This window comes from Anoplophora glabripennis, unplaced genomic scaffold (genome assembly GCF_000390285.2).
Source record: "Anoplophora glabripennis isolate ALB-LARVAE unplaced genomic scaffold, Agla_2.0 scaffold1163, whole genome shotgun sequence".
Lineage (NCBI taxonomy): Eukaryota > Metazoa > Arthropoda > Insecta > Coleoptera > Cerambycidae > Anoplophora > Anoplophora glabripennis.
Genome location: NW_019417236.1, coordinates 1 through 12,878, shown reverse-complemented (window position 1 = coordinate 12,878; position 12,878 = coordinate 1). Strand labels below are relative to the sequence as shown.

Here is a 12,878-nt window from a genome sequence, read left to right as displayed (position 1 = left end):
TGTAAGTCCCCTGTACGTTAAATTTTTTTGTAATCACTCTATATAGTATAAGAATTCTAAGCCTTGTGAATTTTTGTGAATTCTTATGGAAAAAATAGAAGAAAAGTGAAGAATTTGAAACACTGTACAAGACCGCTCAACTAATTCTTAATCTTGTAGGTGTCACAGTTCCATAAATTCTCATTTCCACACCCTTGCCGGGAATACATCTAATACAAGCAGGTTTACCTGGTAATTCGTTGGTTTTAATGACCACGGATATAATATGGTTCGGTGGACGTGTCCTGAACATGTAAGCGAATAATTAACCAAGTTTCTCTTTCCTAGACCCTGCTAATGTTCCCTGGATGTCCTTAAGACGTGACCGCAGATTCCCAGATGTATCGCTTGTATCACTTAGCACTTTCTGGAGAGGCCATTAACGTCCCCATACGGCGGGATGCATATGAGATTTGGCGGTTCACCCTAAAGGTCTTAGTTTAATTCGATGCCGGCTGAAATGGATATCTTAATATTACGCCCCATTTACGTAAGTAATGTTCCTTGTTGGAAGGCGATATCACGTCATGATCCCGTGTTGATAACTAAATTAAATATTTTAGATGCGTCATTTACCAAAACTATGGAAAATAGTTCCAAACTGATTTATATATGTGGTGATGAAATGAATAATGGCTAGGAATATAAAGGCAGGTTAAAATACCAAAATTAATTTTAAATAAAATATAAGCTTGACCAAATTTGTTTTGGGGATAATGTAAAACCAAAAATAGTAGACTTCAACTAATAGGAGTCATGAAGGCAATTTGAAATTGAGATCATAAGAAAAATATCAGAGAGGATTTCAAACAATAATTTAAAATATTATGTAATTAACTTTATTCAAAATTAAAACTTGCTGTGATTAGTTGAAATTTGTATTACTAGGATTAAGAATAAGTGATAACAAAACATAGTGGGTATATGAAAAATAAGAAGTGTTGCGTTACCTGAGATACACAAGGAGATCAAAATTTAATTTATTTGAATATTAAAAGTAGGGACGCTGTCGAAATTTAGCCAAGAGTAAATGATTGAAAAAAAACGTCTCCACAGCAGTGTAAGCACGAAATATAGGCTACACCATTTTCTTGAATTTCCCAGTCGCAAAGAAGCACAACAAGCAAGTGCCAGACAAAAGCAATTAAAAAATACCATTCAGTAATAGTAACACCAAGCTGAAGGAGAAACCAAACGACACAATTCACCATTTTGGGCATCGAATGTACGGAACAGCACTGACAGCAGTGACTCTGAAGACATATTTAAAATTTCAACCAAGGAACATTAACAAAGCAAGAGTTTGCATCGAGAGACGTAAAGCTTTAGGACCAATTTGAATAAATAATTTAAAATAATAATAATAAATAATAATAAAATAATTTTAATTTAGTACGGAATATCCGTTATTTGATATCTGTTATCTGTTGTTTAATTTTATGATTTAGAATAAGTACCGGCGCAGGATAGAGTAGGTTAGAATAAGGTTTGCGTATGATCTCAGAACTGTCATTATAAAAATTTTGAATTGAAAAATTTAATAAATAAATCAATTGTTAGCTAGTCGCACAAGATATTTATTTATATCACTAGATGATAACATAAAAATTAAATGAAATTATTCCACTTTGATGAAATTATTAAGCTCTGGTCAAATTAACTTTAAATACATGTGTTTTTTTTAATTTCAATTGCCTTAATAGTCCTGTAGCCAAGGGGATCCCAATTGCCTCCATTTAGATGGAGTTCCCTAAGTTTTTTTTATGTATTTTGAGCTGCAGCTCACGAATTTTTTGGGTAGAAGTTCGCCCGGATGTCGATAAGTTTTTTTATTAACAAAAAACTTGCAAAATACTGAGAACTTACGTTAAAATAGTGTAAAAAGAACTATGATATCCCAAAATAACAACACTTATTATCTAATAAAGCTGGGATTTCAAATTTCATCACAGTGAATATAAAAGTGGTTTTGTTGGACCCATGTTAAGATAGGTGCAATTTTAAAAATAGCTTAAAATTGCTTAGATCATCAACAACTGCCACTCTTAATTTTGTTCAACTGTTCAGTAAAGAAAGAAGTATAACAAAGGATACATCACATGTTGCACAATATTTAAATTTAAATTCCCTAAGCGTTTCTCGGAATAGTTTTATGGTTCCAGACGGATGAATCGTGGAATATAATATCGTAAAATGGCGTTGTAAAAATAATTAGGCTTTAATGTCTGGGAGTAAAAGTTATGAGGAAAGCAATCGTGAAATTTTGACATCGTAAATCTTGATTCCCCACTTTACTAATTTGTATAACTGTTGATTTATTAATATATAGAAATGTTGTGACAGAATGTGAAGTAAACTTAGAACTTTTATAGGAAAAAAAAATAATATTTTAAGTGTCTGCTTTCTTTCCGCAAAGATGATTAACATTTTCTAATTTAAATAATATAACTTTCTGAATTAACAGTAATTGCCCTAAATAAAATTATTGGTAGTTCTAAAACCAATTCAGTAACCAAATCTTGAATAATATTTCTGTTTATTTTGTTTGTTGTGTTTGTTATGTTTGTTTTGTTTGTTTTCGTTTTGTTTTGTTTGTTTTCGTTTTGTTTTGTTTGTTTTTTCTGTTTTGTGTGTTTTGTTTGTTTTGTTTGTTTTGTTTGTTTTTGTTTTGTTCGGTTTTGTTCGGTTTTGTTTGTCTTGTTTGTTTTGTTTATTTTGTTTTGTTAGGTTTTGTTTGTTTTGTTCCTTTTTGTTGATTTTGTTCGTTTTGTTCGTTTTGCTTGTTTGGTTTGTTTGTTTTGTTTGTTTCGTTTGTTTCGTTTGTTTCGTTTGTTTCGTTTGTTTCGTTTGTTTCGTTTGTTTCGTTTGTTTCGTTTGTTTCGTTTGTTTCGTTTGTTTCGTTTGCTTCGTTTGTTTCGTTTCGTTTGTTTTCGTTATTTTTTACACTTGTTCTTTTTGTTTGTTGTTATTGTTATGTTACACTTTTGTTATTTTACATTTTTTTGCAAGTAAATAGCATAAGTATAAACACCAGTAAGTAGTAGTTCTACTAGCACCATGTAATGATTACTCAGGGTAGCCCATCGAAAACGTACCGCAGGGCATTACAGGGTAGTAATGAACTTTTCGGCAAAATCCAAAAACAGGTAAAGTTTGCTTCTTAGGGGGACAATTTTTGGCGCAAAAAGCATAGCAAAATCTTCAACCCCTTAAGTGGGGGTGCCATCCCCCAAATTTTTTTAAATGGGAGGTCATTAGAAAGGGCTTTTAATTCTCTATACATCGATTCTTACTTTTTGAAAATCGATCCATTATTTTAGAAAATATGCAGCTTTGAAAATACGAACAATATATTTGACGAGAAATGCGAAAATCCATTTAATTTTACTTCAAAACTTACGGTATTAGCTTGGTAAATTCCTTCAAAAGAATTCGCTGTTTTTTTTTCTGATTTGCGAATTCTTTAGCCTGATTTTGGTGAGTAAAAAATTGTCCGCTTTTTGTTTCGTATTTAGATAGGCCACAAGAAGTTGCTAGATAACTGTCTTGTGACTTGTAGTTGAAGAGTACCAATACTGCCGAGTCTTTTAAATTGATTAATTATGGTGTACTCAATTCCAGAAAGAGTAGAAATGATTGAGCTTTTTTTCAAAAACAATGAATGCGGAAATCGGGTCGCCGAACTGTTCAACCAAACCAACGGCATCCTGAGAAACATGCGTCTGGAAAAATTGTTCGCGAATTGGTGGCCAAATTTCGCCAAACTGGCTCCGTTCATAACAAAAAGAGGCAGGTTGAAAATCTGGTACTAAATGAACCTACGGAAATAGCGGTATTGGGGCAAGTGGCAATGGATAATACGCTGAGTACAATGCAATTGGCTACTGCGACAGGAGTGAGTCATACAAGTGTCCAACGAATATTAGAAAAATACAAATTCAATCCTTATAAGATTCGGCTAGTGCAAGAGCTAAATGAAGACGATTTTGATTGTCGTTTGCAATTTTGCGAAATAATGACTGAACGAGCGATAAACGATAATTTCCTCTTTAATGTGTGTTTTTCGGACGAGTGTACGTTCTTCTTGAATGGTTTAGTTAATCGCCATAATTGTCGTTACTGGGCTGATACCAATCCAAGGATTTTCCATGAGACACACTCCCAACACCCCCAGAAGTTGAATGTATGGGCAGGTATTTTTGGAAATTCCATTGTAGGTCCTTTTTTCGTTCCTGGAAATTTGACAGGCGATATGTACTTGGATTTACTACAAAATGTCATCGACGAGCTCTAACAAATATCATAGAGGACGACCCTGCTTACAATGAACACGAACTGATTTTCCAGCAAGACGGAGCTCCTCCACATTACTCGCTCAATGTGCGCAATTACCTAAATGAGACGTTTCCAGGACGCTGGATAGGACGAAGAGGTGCAATTGAGTGGACCCCTCGGTCACCCGACTTTAAATCCTTTAGATTTCTTTCTCTGGGGGCACATTAAAAACAAAGTTTACAGCACTCCACCTGATACCTTGGAAGATCTGCGAGGACGAATCATTAATGTATGTCGCGAAGTAACACCGCAAGTGCTCCAGAATGTTCGACAACGGTTTGAAGACAACCTGTATCATTGTATGCAAGTTGGCGGACAACATTTTCAGCATTTACTTGACTAATACCGTAAGTTTTGAAGTAAAATTAAATCGATTTTCGCATTTCTCGTCAAAAATATTGTTCGTATATTCAAAGCTGCATATTTTCTAAAATAACGAATCGATTTTCAAAAATTAAGAATCGATGTATAGAGAATTAAAAGCCCTTTCTAATTACCCCCCCACTTGACCCCCATTCCCATTTGAAAAAATTTAGGGGATAGCACCCCCACTTAGAGGGTTGAAGATTTTGGGATGCTCTTTGAGCCAAAAGTTGTCAACCTCAGAAACAAATTTGACCTGTTTTTAGATTTTGCCAAAAAGTTCTTTACTACCCTGTAATGCCTTGCGGTACGTTTTCGATGGGCTACCCTGTATACTATATGTATAACAAAAATATTTTAATAAAATTTTACTTTAACTTAGATCTTAATTTATGGACTAGTCCATAATTCATCTACAACAGTCCCTTGTAGAACTGTTAAACGGTAATTTGTCACTATCCGAAAAAATAAATTATTGGAAATCACTTTAACACCTCCCGAGCATTATTTATTTGAAGAAATCAATTAGTGTCAATACGAAAAAAAAGTTAAAATTTATCGATCCGAAAGTAACGTTAGGAGACCTATTTTATTGTAATTTATTCGGCTGCTGATTGACAGCCCACGAAGCCAATTGGTCTGTTCACGCCCATTGTCTTTATCAGTGATATTTCATCTTTATTTTGTTTAATGAGATGTGATCCTGTTTCTACAGACATCTTTTCAACTGGATACGTAGAAAATAATACAGTTATTTCATAGGTGGCATCTCGTCTCAGAAATGTATGGTATTATACAGGGTGTTCGTGGTATAAGTATGTAACAGAATGTCGTAATATAAACACCAAGAGCTTATTAGGTATAGGTCCTAATTCTAGTTATTTCAAAGATGTCAAATAAAAGTTTTTCTGATTATCATTGACCAGGTCTGTAGTTGTAAACATCGAAAAACAACAAATAAAACGTTGTTCGCAAAAACATGAACAATACTGATTTAAACAGAGAAATTAAATATAACTTGTACTATATTTGGCAACAACGAAACATCTATTATCACCCTATCAACATGGTTTTATGAAAAACATTCAATAATACCAAATTTAAGCTTAGTCACACAATGCATATCTCAAGTCATGGATTCTAAGGACAGGTGGATGTGAAGTATCCGACTTTTTCCAAGGCCTTTGATATCATTAATCATACTATTAATATTATATATATTACCCGAATTTGTGTTATACGATAATCTGCTACAATTTGCTGAAACTTACTTAAAATATCGACTGTATTAAGTTGTTTATGATGATTATAAATTTCAATAATTTGCACCTGAATCAGGTGTTCCTCAGGGGTCCAATCTTGGACCTCTATTATTTTTTATATTTTATAATGATCTATACTAGGCGGCCGAAATTATAAAGAGTGACTAATACATAATATAAAAACACTATTACCATAATGCGTATAAAATATAAAATGATTTCTATATGGTTCAATATTATTTATCTTTGTGTCGCTCGCCATGCACATCGGTAGAATCTATAATCGTGTATAGACTGAGTTACACTGAACGTCGATCTATATTTTATCTCTGTCTTTTGCACTTGGTAGGGAATAGGGAAATGCTTTTTTAGTGGGTGTAAACGGACTTGATTTGCCCGACCTGAGAAACGTCATAGCATAAGCGTAGACGAGGGGTCTAATTCCATGGCTATAATAAATTTATAAATTAAAAAAACACAACTGGGACGTTTTAAAATGCTGTAATAATTAAAATTGATCAAAGTGCCGGTTATAGCAAACCGTAAAAAATATTAGATGTTATGTTTTATTATGTTGTTTCGATATTTTCTATATCTTGTTGCCTTTTACGCAGACACGCCAATGGATTTTCGTTCCCGGCACGCTTCATCCGCCTTACTAGTCCAAGAGCTAGCGATGAATCACTATCTATAATTTTGGCCGTCGAGTATCCAAAAATTATGATGTTAAATGTAATAAACTGCTCTTTACCGATGATTTAAAATTTATTGTAAAATTGATAATAATATAAACTGTGAACTCAGATACATATGTTTAATTGAAAAATTGCGTGAAACATTTAAGATTAAATTAAACATAGCTAAATATATAATCCTTATTTATTTATTTACTAAAACAAGTAACCAATTATATTTGATTTCTTTTTTATGGTATATTACTTTTCAAAGAGATTTTCTAATGAGAAATTTGGGTATTAAGTTAAATGATAAAAATACTCATGAGATTGAAATGCTGTAACCCTGATCCACTCGAGTTTTGGTTTAACAACAACGATCTAACAATCTAAAAAAATGTTTAACTCCCTTATTATAAAACCTTGTAAATTTTGAGTAGGTAGTTACAGATGTTTTCCATAAATCTAGGAATGTTGCAGTTTTTAAAAGTAAATTTTAAATATATAAAAAGTAATCTAAGAAGTTATACAATGAAATTTAACGTTTATATGTTATTAAATGGGCCATCTGAAATGTTTAAATTACAATGCGAAGGAAATTGATCATAAATGAAGGAGAAAATATGTTTCAAAGGAATCAAGTATTCGAGAAATCTTACTAACTCTGTAGGCAACGGCCATACCACGATGTAAAATACCAGTTCTCGTCCGATCACTGAAGTCAAGCATCGTCGGGCGCGGTTAGTACTTGGATGGGTGACCGCTTGGGAACACCGCGTGTCGTTGTCCAACTTTTTTATGGATCTTAGAAATAATTACGGGATAAATGGAAAAATTGGAAAAATTTTAATTTGTATTTAATTCTTTTTCGCACTTTTTAAAACGGCGATATAATATAATAAGCTACCTGAACCTTACTGCATAAATAACCCATTAAATTGCAATAGCTTGGGCTTCAAAACTAACAACAACTAACTAACAATGTTTTATACTATCATTTAAAAAGAAAAATTGACTCCCTCATTATAAATTCTCTCTGTAACCTATTATTAGCAATAATTTGCAACTTTGCAACAGTTATTGTCATTTACATTATTAATGGTAGTAAGTATTTTTAAATCAACCGCAAACTAAATAATAAGAGTCCTAAATTTGATCCCTGAGGAATTCCTGAATAAAGTTTATAAAATATCTATATCGGTATTCATCATACTTTACAAAAGAACCATTTTCTAGATATAATATTAATAGTTTAAGAAAGGGTTCAGATAATCCGTAGCAACTTAATTTCTTGTAATATAAGCACATCATGATCGGCTTTTCCAAATGTTTTGAAAGTAGATATATACTTGCGTCCCTTGTCAACAGAGTTAATATGTAATTAGAATAGGCAAATAATTCAGTTTTTATAGATTTGATAACAACCGTGTCAATTGTTGCTAATTAAATTACAAAAATTGTGCCATGCGAAAATACTAGGAACTTATTCAAATAAATTAGGAAACGCAGGTAATACCGCTGTAGGTATCAGTTATTGATTTTGGACTGGTTTTGAGACTTAAAAATTTAAGTAGATACAGATATTTTCCATAAGTCTAGAAATGTTGCAGTTTTTAAAAGTAAATTTTAAATATATAAATAATTTCATTCATAATTGTTTTTTTCAAACAAGCTTTTAGAAACGTCATTTTATTTTCGTATTCTTCTCAGCACACCCTTTAATTTGATACTCATATCATGGGGAGTGCATAAAAAATAACTGTTCCGCCATCCCTGGGAGTCCGCCATATTGAATTTAGAATGATTTAGCTAATCATGCATTGTCATCCAAACTAAACGTTTATGTAAAATTTCAGCTCAATCGGTTGGGGATAACTGTTTTAAAATTCACAATCAGTTGCAAAATTTGACTTATACTAACAAGGCAAGTTAAATAAAAGCTTGAAAAAAAAAGTAGTAGTACGAAGTTACACAATGAAATTTAATATTTATATGTTATTAAATGGACCATCTGAAATGTTTAAATTAGAATGGAAGGGAAACTGATTATAAATGAAGGAAAAATTATGTTCCAAAGAAGTCAAGTATTCGAGAAGCCTTAGTCTTTTCATAGGCAACGGCCATACCACGATGTAAAATACCAGTTCTCGTCCGATCACTGAAGTCAAGCATCGTCGGGCGCGGTTAGTACTTGGATGGGTGACCGCTTGGGAACACCGCGTGTCGTTGTCCAACTTTTTTTGTGGATCTTAAAAAGAATAAGAGATAAATGGATACATGAAAAAATTGGCTTTGTTTTTGATTCCCCTTTTCAATTTTTAAAACGGCGATATAAACTACCCGAATCTTATTGTATAAATAACAGGCTGAATTTCAATAGCTTATACTACTAAAAATAACAACAACGAACTAACAATAAAGTTTTATACGAGTACTATAATTTAAAAAAAAAAATTGACCGTAATATTTGCAATAGTTTGCAACTTTGCAACGGTCTACAGTCCTTTACAGTATTAATGGTAGTAAATATTTTTAAATCAGCCATAAACAAAAGACTATATCGTTATGAAAGATTATGTGGTCATTAATGAAAATAAAAAATAAGTGTTCTAAATTTGATCCCTGAGGAATTCCTGAATGAGGTTTATATAATCATTATATCGGCATTCATCATACTTTACAAGGGATTCAATTTGTAAATATAATATTAATAGATTTAGAAAGGCTTCAGATAATCCGCAGAAGCGTAATTTCTTGTAATATAAGCACATTATGATCAGCTTTGGCAAATGCTTATTGAAAGCAGGTATATACTTGTAGTCTCTTGTCAACAGAGTTAATATGTAATTAAAATTGAATTATTTGCATATTCTTTAGATTTTTTTTGATAAAAACCGTGTTAATTGTCGTTAACCTCATTATAAAAATTGTGCCATGCGAAAATACCAAGGAATTGTTCAAATAATTTAGGAAACGCAGGTAATACCATTACAGGTATCAGTTATTGATTTTTGACTGATCTTGAGACTTAAAAAATTGAGTGGTTGCATATATTTTCCAGAAATGGAAGAAGGCGGAATGTTGCAGTTTTTAAAATAAATTTTTAAATATATGTATAGAAAAGTAGTCTAAGAAGTTACAGAATTAAATCTAAAATATTTAAATTACAATGCAAGGGAAATTGATCATAAATGAAGGAACAGATATTTTCCAAAGGAGTCAAATATTCGAGAAGTCTTACTTATTTCGTAGGCAACGGCCATACCACGATGTAAAATACCAGTTCTCGTCCGATCACTGAAGTCAAGCATCGTCGGGCGCGGTTAGTACTTGGATGGGTGACCGCTTGGGAACACCGCGTGTCGTTGTCCAACTTTTTTTTTGAGGATCTTAAAAATAATTATAAAATAGAAACATTGTGCTTTGTCTTTGATTTTTGTTTCAAATTTTAAATCGACGATATAATGTAATAAGCGACCTGAATTTTATTGTATAAATAACCGAGTCAAGTTCCTGTGGGCGCTACATTTCAATAGCTTAGACCTCAAAAAAATAAGAAATGGCTGAATACAGATTTTTTAAATATTCCATAATTTTGTCTCCTAATTTAATTGTTTTATTACGTTTACGTATCTTTCGAAAACCTTACAAATCTATTTAATTGTAAGATAAATTTGCAATGACATTGCAATGCGAAATGGTGCAGCGTTGCTAGGTTTGTATTTTTTCCGGATATTTAAGAAAATTAAATTTCGATGGTGTAACTCCATTTTATTAAAACTATAGCCTAGGACCAGAGATTATGAGGTCTATTTAAATAACTTAGATTTAGTCGTCGACTAAAATCAAACACATTAATTTAAGATTGATATAAATTTAATAATATTTCAACTTACCAATCTCTATACATTACAAATTGCATGCATGTCTTATTAAAATCATCAACATCTACAAATTTTTTCCTTACGTTAAGTCTATTTTAATTAATTATTCATAGTTAGTTGTATTATTCTGCATAATTATATGTTATTCTTCCTTTATTTATATTTTATTTATTTTAACATTTGTTTTTTTCTGTAAACGTTTTTTTTTTCTATTGGGCAAATAAAATTGATTTGATTTTATTTGATGTGATAATAATGATTAAAAATGATGGAACTTACGGATCCAATTGTCTCATGCACGCTAAAAAAATACAATGTAGTTGTCAGTTACTTCACGAAGTTCCACATTTTTTTTTCTAGAAAACGAGAAGGCTACCCAAAATGTTTAGAAGTTACATATAATAATTGATTATTGGTGAACTGCTTATCAAAGAGCTTGTGGTTCTTAGACAACGAAATAGGTTTGCCGAGCCACGAGCTATGTATTAAAATATAACATTTATTTTAATCCCATTCAGTTCTTCTAATAAAAACCACATGATTTTTTTTGTAACCTAGTCCCATTCCCACGGCATTTATATTTCATCTAGAGTAATATTTCACTTGTAATCCCCTTAATAAAGACTAAAAATAAAGCACATTGATAAAGGAATATCAAACGGGAGTAGCGTAAACAGCGCCGCTAAAAATAATGTATATTAATAGTAATTTTTAATCCCCTGAAAATGTAAAGTTTCTCTCCTTTGATATTATTTACAAAACAAGAAAATGTGTTTATATCTCAGTTGCTTCGTTCATAATCCGTCTCTTCTGTGAGAATTATTAATAGAAAATCTAGATCAATGACTTAGTTCTCTTCAAAGGTATTAGACTACAATATAACGTGTTTACTCAACCCAGGAGAAATATAGATATCGCAAAATTTAGAAAATAAAACGACATTTCATACTTTATGATACTATAAAAGGGTAAATAATTTTGTTGACAAAGGTTCTAGACAGAAATAATTGTTTTTAAATTCTTAACAGAATTAATAAAACTTTATTTATATAAAAAGTTATAGGTGTTTCTAAAGTGCATCATATAACTTGAGGGGGCGATTCGGCATGGTAAAAAAATGATAGTTAATAGGGAAAACGTTTTTCGAAATTACGTTTCCACTGTTTAGCGATCTTGATTAGTTATCCAAGTCAAGGTTTTAGTAGGATAAAGATCAATAAATAAAAGAACACTATGTTTTAAATCTTTGCCAACGTTTCGATGTTATTTTACACCATCCTCAGGGCTAGAAATTTGAAGTGTCTTTTGTCCAACTTAACAGTTCTAAATATTAAGAAGATGGTATTTATATACTTATATGTGTACTTATTCATGGAACAATTTCAATGCGGTATTCTTTCACATAGAAAAATACTATTCTACTATCATTCTGCTGAACAGTACCTAGACATTATAACAATTTTTACTGAACCACTTTGACTTGTTTTTCGAAATGTCAATTGTTTTCAAGTTACAGCTTATCAAAGTTTAATTTTTTAATTCAATTTTTTAAACAACTTTTTTAATTTAATTGCTATCAGCTTCACATCTGGCATATGCACTACGTAAACTAAAATATATTGTAGTAATTAGAGAAAAGTTTCATTAGGTGTCGCTAGACGAAAGTTTATTACAGTCGAAAAAAATGTCATATTTTTTTATCTCAGTAACCTAGCGATTTTTTAGACTTAATTAGCATAATAGAGCTTAATCTGCGTAACATATGATTACTCTATAAAATCTCTCTTATAAAATTACTCTAGTAGGTAATAACAAAAATTTAAATAAAAAATTGAAATTTTCAAGTTGTAACTTGAAAGCAATGAAGTTTCGAAAAAATGTCTATTAAAATTTAAAATTACTTTAAATTTAATTAAAAATATTTTATTTTTCGATTTTGCTACATTAAACAAATACACCCATTGATTAAGTATAAGATGTTGGCATTATATTACACGGCATTATATTATTACACGGTCGATAGCCGCACGGTTTAAGGTGTCAGTACTTAAATCGATCTGCCTGGGTTTCGAATCCTGCAGCCGGAAGACCGTAGATTAGCTATGCTTGTACGGAGGATTGGCAAATTCTGTGCAGGTATGGTAGGGTGGAAGAATGTTGGCTTGGGTCAATGTGACAGATTGACACCGGTTGACATTTGACCACCCCCTAATTAATGAGGTTTTCCAGGTTTCCCTCATTCCTGCACTGAATGACGGTTAGGGCCTACCAACATAAGTCGTTCCTGGGCGCAAATGCGGCCTGCGTAATAATAATATGCC

General features: G+C 31.8%; 3 non-coding genes across 3 annotated transcripts; all 3 read left to right on the top strand.

Moving 5' to 3' along the window:
* Positions 1-7,342: 7,342 nt before the first annotated feature.
* On the top strand, positions 7,343-7,462 carry LOC111692215. The gene has a single exon (XR_002763180.1). It is a non-coding gene; the product is annotated as a 5S ribosomal RNA (ribosomal RNA).
* A 1,323-nt stretch (positions 7,463-8,785) lies between these two features.
* On the top strand, positions 8,786-8,905 carry LOC111692214. Its single transcript, XR_002763179.1, has one exon. It is a non-coding gene; the product is annotated as a 5S ribosomal RNA (ribosomal RNA).
* Positions 8,906-9,924: 1,019 nt separating this feature from the next.
* LOC111692213 lies at positions 9,925-10,044 on the top strand. Its single transcript, XR_002763178.1, has one exon. It is a non-coding gene; the product is annotated as a 5S ribosomal RNA (ribosomal RNA).
* The last annotated feature ends 2,834 nt before the right edge of the window (positions 10,045-12,878 follow it).